Genomic DNA, 16,151 nt, shown 5'->3' on the forward strand with positions numbered 1-16,151 from the left:
ACTGTTATGTGTGAATTTGATCCTGTCATCATGATGCTAGCTGGTTATTTTGTCTGTTAGTTGATGTAGTTTCTTCATAGTGTCGATGGTCTTTACAATTTGGTATGTTTTTGCAGTGGCTGATACTCGTATTTTCTTTCCATATTCAGTGCTTCCTTCAGGAGCTCTTGTAAGGCAGGCCTGGTGGTGACAAAAATCTCTCAGCATTTGCTTGTCTATAAAAGATTTTATTTGTCCTTTGCTTATGAAGCTTAGTTTGGCTGGATATGAAATTCTGGGTTGAACATTCTTTTAAATATGTTGACTATTGGCACTCACTCTCTTCTGGCTTGTAGGGATTCTGCAGAGAGATCTGCTATTAGTCTGATGGGCTTCCCTTTGTGGGTAACCTGACCTTTCTCTCTAACTGGCCTTAACATTTTTTCCTTCACTTCAACCTTGGTGGATCTGATGATTATGTGTCTTTGGGTTGCTTTTCTTGAGGAGTATCTTTGTGGTTTTCTCTGTATTTCCTGAATTTGAGCTTCGGCCTGTGTTGCTAGGTTGGGGAAGTTAATGTTCAGAAGAGTGTTTCCCAACTTGGTTGGAAATGTTCTGAAGATACAAGATAATGTTCTGAAGAGTGTTTTCCAACTTGGCTCCATTCTCCCCATTACTTTCAGGTACACCAGTCAAACATAGGTTTGGTTTTTCACATAGTCCCATGTTTCTTGGAGGGTTGGTTTGTTCCTTTTCATTCTTTGTTCTTTAATATTCTCTTCACGCTTTATTTCATTAAGCTGATATTCAATCTCTGATAGTCTTTCTTCTGCTTGATCAATTTGGCTATTGTTACTTGTGTATGTTTCACGAAGTTCTCATGCTGTATTTCTCAGCTCCCTCTGGTCATTTACGTTCTTCTCTAAACTGGTTATTTCAGTTAGCAATTCCTCTAACATTTTTGCAAGGTTCTTAGCCTCCTTGCATTGGGTTAGAACATGCTCCTTTAGTTCAGAGGAGTTTGTTATTACCGACCTTCTGAACCCTACTTCTGTCAATTCATCAAACTCATTCTCATCCAGTTTTGTTCCCTTGCTGACGGGGAGTTGTGATCCTTTGGAGGAGAAGAGACATTCTGGGTTTTGCAATTTTCAGCCTTTTGTGTTGGTTTTTCCTCATCTTTGTGGATTTATCTACCTTTGGTCTTTGATGTTGGTGACCCTCAGATGGGGTTTCTGTGTGGACATACTTTTTGTTGATGTTGATGTTATTCCTTTCTGTTTGTTAGTTTTCCTTCTAACAGTCAGGCCCCTCTGCTGCAGGTCTGCTGGAGTTTGCTGGTGGCCCACTTCTAGACCCTGTCTGTCTGGGTATCACCAGTGGAGGCTGCAGAACAGCCAAGATTGCTGCCTGTTCTTTCCTCTGGAAGCTTCTTCCCAGAGAGGCACCTGCCAGATGCCAGTCGGAGCTCTCCTGTGTGAGGTTTCTGTCGACCCCTGCTGGGAGGTGTCTCCCTGTCAGGAGGCATGGGGGTTAGGGACCCACTTGAGAAGGCAGTCTTTCCCTTAGCAGAGCTTGAGCGCTGTGCTGGGAGATCCGCTGCTCTCTTCAAAGCCAGCAGGCAGGAACGTTTAAGTCTGTTGACGCTATGCCCACAAGGGCCCCTTCCCCCAGGTGCTCTGTCCCAGGGAGATGGGAGTTTTATCTCTAAGTTCCTGACTGGGGCTGCTGCCTTTCTTTCAGAGATGCCCTACCCAGAAAGGAGGACTCTAGAGAGGCAGTCTGGCTACAGCAGCTTTGGGAAGCTGCCCTGGGCTCCGTTCAGTTTGAACATCCCAGTGGCTTTGTTTACACTATGAGGGGAAAACCGCCTATTAAAGTTTCAGTAATGGCGGAAGCCCCTCCCTCCACTAAGCTCTAGCGTCCCAGGTGGACTTCAGACTGCTGTGCTGGCAGCAAGAATTCCAAGCCAGTGGATCTTAGCTTGCTGGGCTCTGTGGGAGTGGGATCCGCTGAGCTAGACCACTTGGTTCCCTGGCTTCAGCCCCCTTTCCAGGGGAGTGAATAGTTCTTTCTCACTGGTGTTCCAGGTGCTGCTGGGGTATGAAAACAAATTCCTGTGGCTAGCTCAGTGTCTGCCTAAACGGCTACCCAGTTCTGTGCTTGACACCCAGGGCCCTGGCAGTGTAGGCACCCAAGGGAATCTTTTGGTCTGTGAGTTGCGAAGACCATGGGAAAGTGTCGTGTCTGGACTGGAATGCAGTGTTCCTCATGACACAGTCCCTCACAGCTTCCCTTGGCTAGGGGAGGGAGCTGCCCAACCCCTTGTCCTTCCGGATGAGGTGACGTCCCACCTTGCTTTTAATCGCCCTCTGTGGGCTGCACCCACTGTCTAACCAGTCCCGGTGAGATGTGCCAGGTGCCTCAGTTGGAAATGCAGAAATCACCCGCCTTCTGCGCGGATCTCGCTGGGAGCTGCAGCTGTTCCTCTTCGGCCATCTTGCCTAAAATATTTTTAAATTGCCTTATATTTTTTGTCTCAGAAGTCTCAGAAGGAGACTTCTTGAGAGTCCTTCAGGTGTATTTTGCATGTTAAAGATGTTTAACTAATAATTATAAATTCGGTTCAGTAGAGTAAATGACACTGAGTGGGTATCATAACTCAAAAGCAGTTGTGTGCAAGTTATGATAATTCCTTTTTCTCTTATTCCTCCTTAACTATAGAGAATTAAGTTTCATATCTTGAATAGCACATATTTTATCCAGAAATGAAAATATGCCTCTGTTCTGTAAATATGTTTTTACCAAGTTTTCAAAAATCACATCATAACCTAACTCTAACCCAGACTTACATGGGGATAGGAAAATTGAGGGCTTTGGAATGACCTTTTTCTGTCATTCTTTAGGTTTACGGTGTCATATCAAATACGGTGTCATATCAAATATTCTTGTAGAAATTCATGATAGCTTCTATTTTTTAGTGACTAAAAGTTTTTAACAATCATTTCATCTTCCTTCTTTTTTGTTCTTTTACAGATGTTTTAATTTACTTCTCTGTTTTATTTGATTTAAATAATCTTAAGCTCTTCAGTTCAGATTTTCTAAAAACTCCCCCCAAACCAGACACAAATATGAATATTAATTGTAATTACTTATTGACTACTAAACGACTTGAAAACAATCTTAAAAATTGCTTATAAAAATCACACATCTGTTTACAAAGGTAAGCTATGATGAAGAAATATTTACCAAAAAGAACACGCTTAAATTTATTTTAAACATGCATCAAATAAATGTTAGAGAGAGATATATATATATTTTTATACATGTACATTTATTTAATATGTATACACAGGAGCCTTCAGAATGATGACCCAACCTCCCAATGAGGCACGGAATCTTATATACCATCTTAAAGTAGTATAGAAAGGATGTTGGCTCAGAGCATGGCTGAAAACAGGTAATGTTATATATATTTTATGCAAGATAATGTATTACAAATGCTTGGTATAGACTAGGTACTGTGTAAACAACAGTATTTTATATCTATTGAGCACTTACTATTGCCAAGTACTTTATACGCATTTTCTCACTTAATTTTTTGGAACAACCTTATAAGGTGAGTATTTTCATTATCCCTATTTTATAAATGAGGAAACTGAGACTCAGAGAAGTTAAGTAACTTGCCAAAGTTCAGAGAGCTGATAAATGACAGCTGAGACTCTAGCACAGGAAGCTGTACTAGAGTTCATTCTCATAACTATTACTTATAACATCTTCCTTCCTTCCCTTGATTGTCCAAAAATTATAAATAAAATATTATGTATGATGTTTACAATTTGTCTGAAGTTTATTTCTTGGGAACTGACCATGTTCCCTGTGAAAAAAATTTTAAATACCAAGGTCTCTAGCTTTTGTAAAACTTCATTGTAATACATAAGAGGGACCCACACATTTCAACTGCCTGTAATGTGGGGACACATGATTGTGAAGTAAATGAGATAACCTGACTAGGTTTCACCACAGGTGTCAACAGCCCTACTGGGCCACCAGATTCTATCCCTATCCTAGCTCTTTCTGGTACCATATGCTAACAGTTTGTGTCAATTTAGTTATTGGGGCTAGGCTTTTGGGTCTTGTGGCTGCTGGCACATCTAAACAGTGTCAGTGGCTCCAACAATCGCCCAGTTAGTTGGCATCCTTTCTTGGACTTGATCCAGAAAGATTGGCCACGAGAATACTGGAGACATGGTAACCACCTCCTGCCTCTGTTTTCCCAGATGGGAACATGTATGCAAATATGTATATCCTCATGCAGAAACCCACAGGCCAGTGTGCACATATTCACACAGGTACACAGCCATAGAGCTGACATAGATACACATATGTGCACATATGGACAGGCATGCATAGATATGTCTTTGCACATAAACACATGTACTAAGACATACAGATACACACATAACTGTAGATGAAACCACATACTCTCTAACACAAAGGTGACCACCTGTATGTGCACATACATATTTATGATGTGTATATATGTGAGGATGCATATCTATGTGTAAATGCACTCATGTTTGTGCATGTTTAGTGTGTATTTGTATCTGGGCACACATGAGTGCATATGTGAAAATCTATTTGTGTCTGTGTGTATGCTTGCTATCTATGTATCTGTGTCTTTATAGGTGTAACTGAGTGTATTTCTACATGTAGGGATATCTTTGTATTCGTGTTTGAGGATCTGCATGAATGTGTCCTTTCTTTTTACCAGATTTCTCTTCCCCATTCCTCTTAAATCTCTTACCACCTAAATGTTTGTTCCCCATCTCTGTGCTTCCTCTATTCGTTCTCTCACCAAACAAGCTTCTAAGCACCGGTCTCCCTCTGCCACCAGATTGGCTGCTTTAGGTGCGCAGTTCTCTTCTCAGCCTGTATTTGCTTTCTTCCCCTGCCTTTCTACCTCAGGCTTCTTCTGCCTGTTTTTGCCACAGTCTCATTGCTTGCTGACTTGGAGGCTAGGGCTGGTCTGCACTTAGCTTAAGTGGAAAAAAAAAAAAAATCCTAAACCCAGAAGGGGCCAGCAAATAATTATAGAAGAATATTATGAGCTCAGCGGCTTCCCAGACCTTCATCTTCTCTCTGCACTTGTTTCTCAGTCGCTCATAAGGCTCCTGAAGAGGCAGGAGCAGGAACTTCAGTGTCCTCATAGCTTTGTGAGGCAAAAGTCTAAGTCCAGTTCTGGCCTCTGCCCCTCACCCACCACTGGCTATAAATGCCCTGCCTGCCTATAGGTGGGGGATTCTGCGTAGACTAGACTTGGGATTTTTTTTTCGAACTGGCTATTTTTCTCTGTGGCACCCCCGCTCTTCCACTGCTAACAGCATACACTCTGCAAGGGAAACCTGAGAAATGATTGTGAGTTTTCTTCAGAAAATAAGCATATCTTTTCACCCACAGCTACTTCAAGTGCCCATCAAACAAGAACCAGAATTATAAATAGTTACAACTTTACAATAATTGGCAACACATATACTATAGTATTTACAGCACCATAAATGCATCTGTTTCTCTGGTTAAGCAGTCCCTGGGACAGAATAGTGTTCTGTGTTTGCCAAGGGAGACAGGGCCAATGCTCAGAACATGCAGGATATAGGGGCAGGAGGTGGCATGTTGTGGAGTCTCTGGTCAATCTGCAGGGCCCAGCTCCTCCATGAACAGTGGGCTGTAGTGAGAAGCTTGCCAAGGAAGGCATATCAACTAGAGTTAGACTCTCCCCGTTCTTAGCCCTGTAGTCCTTTGGCCTCAGTCACAGGTGCTCGGAGTCCTTTCAGGGTGGACAAATGTTTCAATGTCCTTGGCCTGTCCTGATCCTACCTGGGGACCCAGGCTGCCCTGGCGGTGAGCTATCTGCTTTCTTAGGCAAAGCACCAGCAGTGTCAGCTTTTTCTTGCCTTTGTAGATCTGTTTGAGGTTGTTGATGAACTGAGCAAATTGCAGGTGGTCATCCTGGGGCAGCAGGAAAGTCTCCAGAGCCTTGCTTAGAAATTCAATGAACTTTCCATAGTGGTGAGAGCTGACGTGTATTAGGCGTGAGTTTGTAGTGCTGGTGTAAGTATTGATGGTATCATCAGCATCATTGGCAACTGGCACAATGGAGCTTTGTCAATGGACATGAACTTTCCAGAGCTACCGTGGCCTAGAGTGCCAGCCAGGCCAGGTGCAGTCACTGTGCAGTGTCGCACACAGGATGTCTGGAAGCACTGTGGCACAGTGCACACTCTTCATCACCAGGGGGATGAGAGCTGCCAGCTCATTCTTGCCCAGTGAGTGGCTGAGGGCACAAGCCCAGAGCACATCATTGATGGCTGTGTGGGTATCCTGGTTGTAGGCCGTAAGATGGGTCATGGCCAGTGAGGCCAGCTTGAAGGCATGGAGCGGGTAGCCATGGAGCCCTGTGTAGTGGGCGATGGTGAACAGCTATGAATGGCTCATGCCACCAGCGTCAGCATCAGTGGCAATCTGCTAGGCTGCCTCAAAGGCAATGTGGTCTTCCTCACAGAGCGTAAGGGCTGACAGGGGCACAGGTCTGTGGATGCTTCATAGCACACTGCAGGGCCAGTGTGTGAACATAGCTAGCCAGTTCCTCCCGCTGTGGATAGTCAAGACTGAGGCGCAGAATAGTGGTGTGGGATACGGCTGTGGCAGCTACAATACTAGTAGCCTCAGTAGAAGTGAAGAGTGTGTACCAGCTCTGCAAGATGCTCGCCAGGGCCCACACACCTGTCAGGGCGAGCCTGAGCTCAGCTGTGCCATCTGGGTCCTGATTCAGGTCTGCCCAGATTACCATTTGGGGTTTGAACTTGGCCTGCATAGATGAATTCTCCCTCCTCCTCAGCAACTTTGAGATGATCTGAGGCAAACCAGGGAAAGGGAGCATCCCAGATGGCCAGACCCTGTTTGGGGTCTCTTGCTAACCCTTCCTTCCCTGGTTAGAAGGTTGTAGGTTTCTGCAGGTGCTCTTAGCCTCTCACAAGGATGGAGCAGTGGAGTCTGCGGTTTGCTTGCCCCCAGGCCAGGGTTGGAGATCTGCCAGGGGTTCTAGCTGAAGTGAGGCCTCTCAGGGTAGAGTCTTGTGCTGGGGCTTTGGGCTTTAGAAAGGGTCCTGAGCCTCCAAGTTGTCTGGGGTTGCTCACAAGCATGGACAGGGATGGGGAGGAAACTACCTGGCCCACTACCTCCCAAGGGAGCACTTGAGTATTGGCAGCTGAAAATTCACTGTCTTAGATACGTCTCTGATGAGAGGGTCATAGTTCTGCTGACCTCAGGATATGGTTCACGCAGTGAGAACAGGGCTTGGGTTGGCTGAACAGAGGCCATCATCTCCCACCAGCAGCCACATCCTTTCTTAGGCCATCAAGAATAGGAATATGAAAGCTCAAAGGATTCATTGTCCCATCCCAAGAGTAGGGCCTAGAAATTCCCTTCCCCTGGGGATAGACAGAAGTAGGAGAATCACCCACTTCTGTAGCACAGGTCACCAACCACCGTACCATCTCCTGGCATCTCCAGTTAAGGATCGATAAGGTCATCTGCATCACCTGTAACCCAAGTCCCAGGGCCACAGTGAGCAGGGTGCTCTCAGTACTACTGACAGTGGGAGTAGCAGTCTTGAATGCATTTGGGCCAGTGTGAAGATGAGAAAAGAAGAATGAATGTGCTTTTTTTCTGTATTGCTTCCAGAATTGTTCAGAGTCTCAGTGTCTCTTTTGGCAGCAGTCAGCATGGCAGAGGCCAGTTCACACTGCTGTGATACCATATGGTGAGGGTGGGATGTGTCACCTACAGAAGCTGAGTTTTCTCTGTTTCATTTTTTTTTTTTTTTTTTGAGACGGAGTTTTGCTCTTGTTACCCAGGCTGAAGTGCAGTGGTGTGATCTCAGCTCACTGCAGCCTCCGCCTCCTGGGTTCAAGTGATTCTCCTGCCTCAGTCTCCCAAGTAACTGGGATTACAGGCATCTGCCACCATACCTGGCTAATTTTTTTTTTATTTTTATTTTTTGTATTTTTAGTAGAGATGGGGTTTCTCCATGTTGGCCAGGTTGGTCTTGAACTCCTGGCCTCAGATGATCCACCCACCTCAGCCTCCTAAAGTGCTGGGATTATAGGTGTGAGCCACTGTACCTGGCCAGAAGCTGAGTTTTCTAAAACAGGTAACCTCATGGCACGTAGGGCTAATTTATAGGACAGATCTGGATCATGAGGCAGCAGAGCTGAGAACAAATACTTGGCAAAGGTCTGCATGGGAACACTCTTTTAGTGGATGACTTCTCCCAGACTGCTCAAAGGGCCCCCTTCCAGCAGTAAGATACACTGTTTGCAGTGTTTGCACTAGCTCATCGTCAACCTGCAGCTCTTGGAGTTGGCCTAGGAGCTGCTCTTCCTTACGGGACACCTTCTCCTGTGCGTAGAGGTCTTCAGGCATTATTGTCTGTTGACCCAGGTTCATCAATGCAACTTCCAGGGTCAATGACAGGTAAGACTTACTAGTGTTTGGGGAGCCTGCAGCCACAGGTACATGTCGGTACACAGGAGTTCTGCTTTCATTCATATCTGACATCTCCAGATAGCCATCATCATTCAGGCGGCAGGCCTCAGTCAAAGTGAGAAACGGGCAGCCAATGGGATCAGGGGTAGCCTACCTGGCCCTCCAGGTTTGTGATGGTTGTGGTTCCTCTCTGCAACAATTCTTTCTTCTCATGCTTGTAGATTTCCAGTTGCCGCTGTTGCTGCAGCTTCAGAGTATTAATAATGGTGACTGTGAGTCTGAGGGCCTCTTTTGGATAACCATGGGAATGTCGGGCATCAACCTGAGCACAGGCTGTAGGCACATGCTCAAGCCACAGTGGCTGGCTTGGGGAATTAAAGAGTAGTCTTTCACTTTCGTGCTGGCAGACGGGAGCTGTGTAAACATCACTGCTGATTATTTGCTGTAGGTGGCTGTCCTGTCAGTGTAATTCATGACCCTCAATGGCTCTTGTGAATATCGTACGTCTAGGTCTGGATAAGGAGTCTGGGCTGCAAATGGCATTCTGGGGAAGTGCATTGGTGATGTTGGGCAGCTCACGTCCATAGTTTCCATCCTCCAGGGGACAGACATCCAGGTCACTCCACTTCTGCAGCTGCTGTAGCCAGCAGTATTTCTCCTCCAGTTTGCAGTGTGGATTTAAAATTATGCACACCCATAAAGCCCCCAGCTCATTCCAGAGTTGCCTGACTTTGCCTATCAGGCTTGTTCCTTGCTGACTCCAGAGTGTGAGTCATGGATCAGCCATAAACTGCTCAGTTATTAGTATCAGTATCCTTGCTCCACTGGAATCTCTCATCCACAGTATTTCTTGAACCTTGGCAAATATTGAGTTGAGTTGCTTTCCAGAGTCATAGTAAGCCCCCTGGGAGAGAAATAACTTCACTTGCTCTTTCACCTCTTCTTCATCCAAATGCCAACAGTTCTCATTGTCAATGCTGGCCCCAGCTATGGGGTCAGGAGCGCTGTTCACTTGGTTGATTTCTGAGTTGGAGGATAGAATCTCATCTGCCAGTTTCTGTGCAGTAGGAAGAACTTCAGTGTGGTAGTGTGACGTGATTAAATATCCAATGCAATTTTGTAGCTGGTCCCTATTCATATGGAAAAAGGGTTTCAGAGATAGGAAGACACAAGTTTTTCTCTTCTTAAAAATTAGGAAATAAACAAAAAGTATATTTTCTTTTATTAAAAACTGAGTTTAAAATAATTATGATACTCGTAAATACTTATATTTTCCCTTATAGTCTTTACATATTTAAATACTTTGACAGCGTTTTATTTTTATCATCATTACACATGGTTAACTGGTTCACTTGAATAGAAGAAGGGGAAAAAGTTGCTGTTCTGGAGAACATCTTCCCACTTCTGCATAACCCACATTTAACTTCTAAAACATTAATTACATTTGCAGTGAGGCAAACAGAAAGTGTTAGAAGGGCAGTCAAACCTCATGTATTAGGGATAAGCTGGTGGCCTTTGAGAGTGCAGAGAATTATGCTGTCCATTGCATATTATTTTTCATTAATGTCTTTGAAGCAGCTGTAACAATGCAGAGCAGCTGATTCTACCTCCTTTAAACTTTCCCTCTTTCCCCCTTCCAATTGACCCTATGCCTCAGGTCACAAAATTTTTCACTGCCTATTATGGCAAAAATATTTTCACTGGCAATTCCCATGGTGAAGTCCAATGGCAGTGGTTCTCAATTGTACCTCTTAAAACTTATAACAGCATGGTTGCCATGTGCTTATAGCTGAGGAAATAATGGAATTCTAAATAGTTATCTAACAGTTTATTCCCGATCCATAATTATGTATACCAAAATAAATCTATCTCAATTTAATGTGGGGTGATACATTGCTTTACATATGTAGTTGAAGTCTTTGTGAAAGCATGCAAATACATGTATGACTTTAACTTTGACAGTTACCCCAGCTGAGCACTATCAATTTGCTAAAATTATTTTAAAATACTTATTTAAATCTTGAATGTTGAACTCTTATCATCAGTATTTCCTGAAATGGCATTTAGAACCATTTGATCATGGTGTTTTTCCAGGACATTGTTTCTTCCTGCTTTTTGCCACTAGATGGGAGAAGCAGGTTAACAAAATGATATTTTTGGTGCTTCATTCAACTCTACCAAGAAACACCACATAACTGTGTTTAAAATACTGACAACCTCAGCATGCTTTTATTTATCGATTTTTACTGCATTATTCTTTTTGCATGAATACTGGGTCTAAGAACTGTATTTTTGTAGAGATTAATTTTTTTTTATTATTTCGATCACTGGAAATTTCAAAAGTAACCAAGAAAGAAAACAATTGCCAGCTGGAAGAGGAAAGCTAAGAATTACATAAAAATATCCACAACAGGTATGCCACAAAGTAATTCTTAGCATGCATTATTGCCAAGGAAGCACACATTATTGCCCTTGTTGAAGACAGTAGACTAGGTGCTGTGAAACACACAAGAAATGACTCGGGTACAGCTCCTACTTATAAAATTTTTTCATTCTAGAAGAGAGCTAAGCAAGAGGTAAGCCAAATGAATTTATACATACTCTTAGAATAAGGTAGAGATGGATAAATATCAAAATCACAGATACAGTATTTGGGATGCACATGGTAGGGGGGGAGGGAGGTTTGGAATATCACTTTTATCTGAGAACATCAGGGATAACTTCCTGAAGAAACTGGATCCTTCAAGTAGGAGGGGCAGAGAATAGCATTCCAGTGATAGAGGCAGAATGAACAAAGGCACAGAGGCAGGAGACGGCAATTTAAAAAAAAATGTTTAAAGATGAAAGGATAGTACATTTTAAAATAATTTAAAAGCTTGCATATAGAGGACATTGTAAGTGATACATTTTAAGCAGATGATAGATACAGGAAGTATACTCACAAACTAAGGCACCGTCTAAGAGAAGCACCCTAGATGCTGGGAAAGTGAAGTTTCAGCTTGGAAATGGAAGGTCACCCAAGTTGAAAGAACCTGGAAATGGAAATTCTAGCTTCCATTTGATGCCAGCATTTTACCAGATGTAGGCTTACTGTGCACATGGGTCTATCAATTGTTGGAAAGATTCCATAAGGGAAATATAAGTTCTGACTTACAAAGGCAGCTTCCTATGGCTTCTATTCACCTTCAATAATCTTAAGCATGCTTGAAAGAAGACGAAGGTGGTAAACATTGTCATTTGACTCCAAGAAACCAATATTTAACCTGTAAGACTGCATGTTGTATCATCTACCTCCTTACTTAGCAGTATATTCATATGGATGATCAAAGAATTCTATTCCAGTCACTAAAGGCAATGATCTTGAGCCCTGATATTATGAGTGGCTATAAAATTATCCAGCTTTTAAATCCAACCACAGAATATGATTTTATGACCTTCTGTGGAAGTGTAGCTACAGGTTAACTAAAGGTTATGAAGTAATATTTCCTTTTTATAGTTCTGAATTCACTGGCTTGTAATTTCAGAGATCACCTTGTTCTATAGTGGGACAAAGCTTTACAGTATTATAATTTTGTATAACCCAATGAGGACCTTGTAACTTTTTCTTTTCTGAATTCAGATTTTTATATTTTTTCTATGATATTGTTTGTGTCTAGTTCACCATTTTAATTGCTAAAATTACATGTAGGAGACTATATAATTCTTTTGGCTCTGGAGTAAAGACTTCATATCATTTTAAGTCTCATTTACCTACTTTGTTTTATATCTTGCTTACAAGTAAGATGCAGTTAAAACTTAAATATTATTTTACATCTTAATAGGTAAAAATGCTGTTCATTAAATCTTACTTAAATTTGATATATGTGTGATACTATATAGGATTATTAGATTACCTAAAAATTATATATATACATATATATCATTTCCAATTAATAAATTTTGATTATAAACCTCACTTTTTATTATAAAAATCACTTTGTATCAATAGCTCTCCCTATATGCTTATTTTTCTGAATTCAAAGTTAATATCCTAGTGATTTTAACATACCTACATCATCCATGTTTGAACCTAATTAGATAAAGTTAATAATTTTATTTTGCTGACCCTTCCCATCCTTTATAAAATATAAGCTGATTGTCCTACAAAGAGGAGATGCCAGTTTGATTTTATGATATTTTCTGCCTATCTACAAGTAAAATCTTTAAAAAACATAACTCAGTAGTAGTATTAGATATAAAAATATGTAATTTCAAATGGATTTGTCAGAAGGATAAAAAAAGGGCCACAGAAACCTACATGAATTATTATTTATCTCTTAGGGCCCTGTATATGTAGGCAAGGTAGTGAATAGAGGCAATTACTTGAAAAAGGTGGGCAAAATGTAAAATCCTATATTAGAAGAAATGATACAGCAAGGAGTTTTTAGCCTACTTACCCAAACTTTGTATTTACATTGATTCTATTGACCCAATATAATCGCACAACCCTTGTAATTCTTTGACCTTATAGATGAAAGGGGAACATCTTGAAATAAAATTCTCTAATTCTGATACAACTCAGCCCTAACTTTAATGCTGCTTGGTTTCCTATTATTCTGATTGGAAAATCATTAATAATTTTCCTGCAGAGAGTTTTAAAAATGAAATCTGCCAATAAAAGTTATACAGCTAAACAAAATCTGTCCACTGAAAGAGTGTTATCTGCTCTTTTATTGACTTTTAGAAGTGTATTTCTTCCAGTTTAGAGAAATTTAATTCTGCCTTGCAGGAATCATAGCATTTTTGGCCAAATAAAACCTCTTTGTCACTATAGGTTGTAGGATATTCCTCTGTGAAAACCTGATTTAAAAAACAAAAAACAAAAATCAACTCATCAGGTCAAATTCTGTTTTACGTAGTAAGTGCTGGTATCAAGTGGGAATTTCATGAATTTAACAGAAAGCAGACTAAGCATTTGAGAATTTGGTAAGCATCAAGCTATTTTAGAATACAGCAGCAGTTGAGCATTAGGGTGCCTAAAAATGTGTGTGTGTGTGTGTGTGTGTATTTGCACTGAGCTTTACTTATACATAAAGTAGGTTTTGTAAAATAGGAATCTTGCTTAAGAAGTTTCACACCAGAGAACATTTGATTACCAGAATTTTAAAAATGTGTTATTTGTCCACATACACTCATTTTATTGTGTTCCATACATTTTCTGGTTAACATTTGATATTTCCAAACTACATAACCAAACAAGTGAAATTTCATACTAAATTTAAAATTATTTTGACATTTTGAACTTTTACTGAAGATGACAGTTTTATTGAAATTTGCAAGTTGCTAGAAGAACATCTTTGACCATGTTGGGATATTAGAAAGAACATAATCTACTTACAAAAAGAGGAAAAAAAAGAAACATAATACATTTAAAAAATCATTCTAATTCCATTTCTAAGCAAAAGTAGCTCAGAGCTAGGCACAATTTGGGCATGTTTAGGAGCAAAAGAACAATCATACCACTGACTATATGAAGTTTTAAACTTTTTTGTACATAAATTTCTTCTGCTTTTATGATGGGATAGTTTTCTAAATGGCTGTTTAGACCAATGTTTTGTCATAATTTATTCTTGGCTTTGAATTTTGTTTTCTTTTCTTTAGTCAGAGTCAGTTTGGTTAATTTTCTCTGCATAATGGGGAAAGAATAATTACAAAGACACGAATGTATTCTGCACTAGGAAATTCAAGAAGTATTATGTTGTAGCGAGAAATAAAGAGTTCTATTGAATTGAGTTCAATTGTATTCTTTAAGATCCTTTTGTCTTATAAACATTGCATAAGAATCATTCGAAATCAAGACTATAACTTTGAAAATAAAACCTTACCAGTGTAGTTAGGAGAAATCGGGATAGAAATAAAGAATAAATAAATAAATAAAATAAATTGGATTAAGACTTCAGATTTCTCAGAGTATTTTGGTTTTTCTATACATCTTCCAGCGCGATTTTTCTAAAACATAAAACTTGTCAGTAAATTCCCTGTTTACAACCTTCAGTGGTCCACATGGCTTCAGCATAAACTGGAATGTCAGGCCAGTGATCTGCACCCTTTCTGCCAACATCACTTTTTTCACCACGCCCCATCCACCATGTCCCTTATGCTAGGTTTATCTCCTGTCTCCCCTCAGCTTTCTCATGGTTCTGGGCTTTTGTTCATGCTATTTCCTCCATTTGTAACATAATTGTTTTCTTTCCTGTTCTGTCCCTGCATATCCTGTGAGGTCTTTGCTGGCACTCCTGTGTTGCAGGCCGAAAGAGTGAGGGTCGTGATCAGCTCAATATACCACTGGAGGCCACATGAGTAAAATGTGAACAGTAAACTCTTCTCCTAAATGCAGAATGTTGGCAAACTGACAAACTGCGTCTGCCGCCCAGAAGGACTGCTGAGGGCAGTCACAACCCAGGTGTAAGTGGTTCTCACCATTAGCCATAATTGACGCCTGTTAGTAACAATATGAATCTGCGATCAATTAAGCAGCTGACCAATCGTTACCTCCTTCTCCTTGCTCTTGTTACCCAATAAGGGCTGTAGATGCTTAGGCGGCTGCCTTTGCTCACTAGAAGCAGGGAGTCTTCTTCTCTTCTCTCTTCTTCCCCATGCTAGCCTTTCCTTAAAATAGTTACGTTTGTCTTAAGTTTTAATTTCTTCTTTAAAACAGTTTCTTTTGTATTAAGTTTTCATTTCTGCGTTCGTCCCTTCGTTCAGTCTTGTATTGACGGTCTCAAGCAGTAACAGTAGTAACTGCTGTAATGACGGTCTCGGGGCGCTCTTGCAGTTCCCACCGTCAGAACTAGAGGCCCCGTGCTCTGTGTGCCCCTACTTCTACTAAGGCGCTTTTCATGCTGTTTTCTCACATGTTGCTCACATTTGTGTGCTTTTCCACTAAATTGTGAGTCATCTAAGTCCAAGGGACCGGTCTTGTTTTTGTAATTTCAGCATCTAGAACAAAAAAGTCATGCTTACATAGAGTTTATTAATTGATTAGCACTTGCTAAGCATTTAATGTATACCTAGGTCAGAACAACATTCTGATACATTTTGGGAGGGCACATAAGTCAGCAGCTAGCATAGAATGTAAGCAATAAATGCTAACTGATGCGATTACTTTCAGCTTTCAAAAAATTGAAATTAAAGTAGGCAAAATAAGCATCCATAAGATAGTTACATTAAATATATGTATTTTCCTTTCTTGTGCAACTCAAGTTCCAGGAGGCTTTTTTTTTTTTTTTTTTTTCTTCTTGTTTTTAGACGGGTCTCACACTATTACCCAGGCTGGAGTGTAGTGGCGCGATCTCGGCTCACTGCAAGCTCCGCCTCCTGGGTTTACGCCATTCTCCTGCCTCAGCCTCTCCGCGGTAGCCGGGACTACAGGCGCCCGCCGCCATTCCGGGCGAATTTTTTGTGTTTTTACTAGAGACGGGGTTTCACCTTGTTAGCCAGGATGGTCTCGATCTCCCGACCTCGTGATCCGCCCGTCTTGGCCTCCCAAACCAAGAGGCTTTTCTGACTACTCCAACTCATATTTATCTCCATGTTTCTATTACCTTTCTGTGTATTCCAGTCAGGTTCTTAATGCTTTTTTTTTT

General features: G+C 41.2%; 1 pseudogene; it reads right to left on the reverse strand.

Moving 5' to 3' along the window:
• Positions 1 to 5,784: 5,784 nt before the first annotated feature.
• LOC100426378 (zinc finger SWIM domain-containing protein 5-like) lies at positions 5,785 to 9,686 on the reverse strand (annotated as a pseudogene).
• Positions 9,687 to 16,151: the final 6,465 nt, after the last annotated feature.

This window comes from Macaca mulatta, chromosome 5 (assembly GCF_049350105.2).
Source record: "Macaca mulatta isolate MMU2019108-1 chromosome 5, T2T-MMU8v2.0, whole genome shotgun sequence".
Classification (NCBI taxonomy): domain Eukaryota; kingdom Metazoa; phylum Chordata; class Mammalia; order Primates; family Cercopithecidae; genus Macaca; species Macaca mulatta.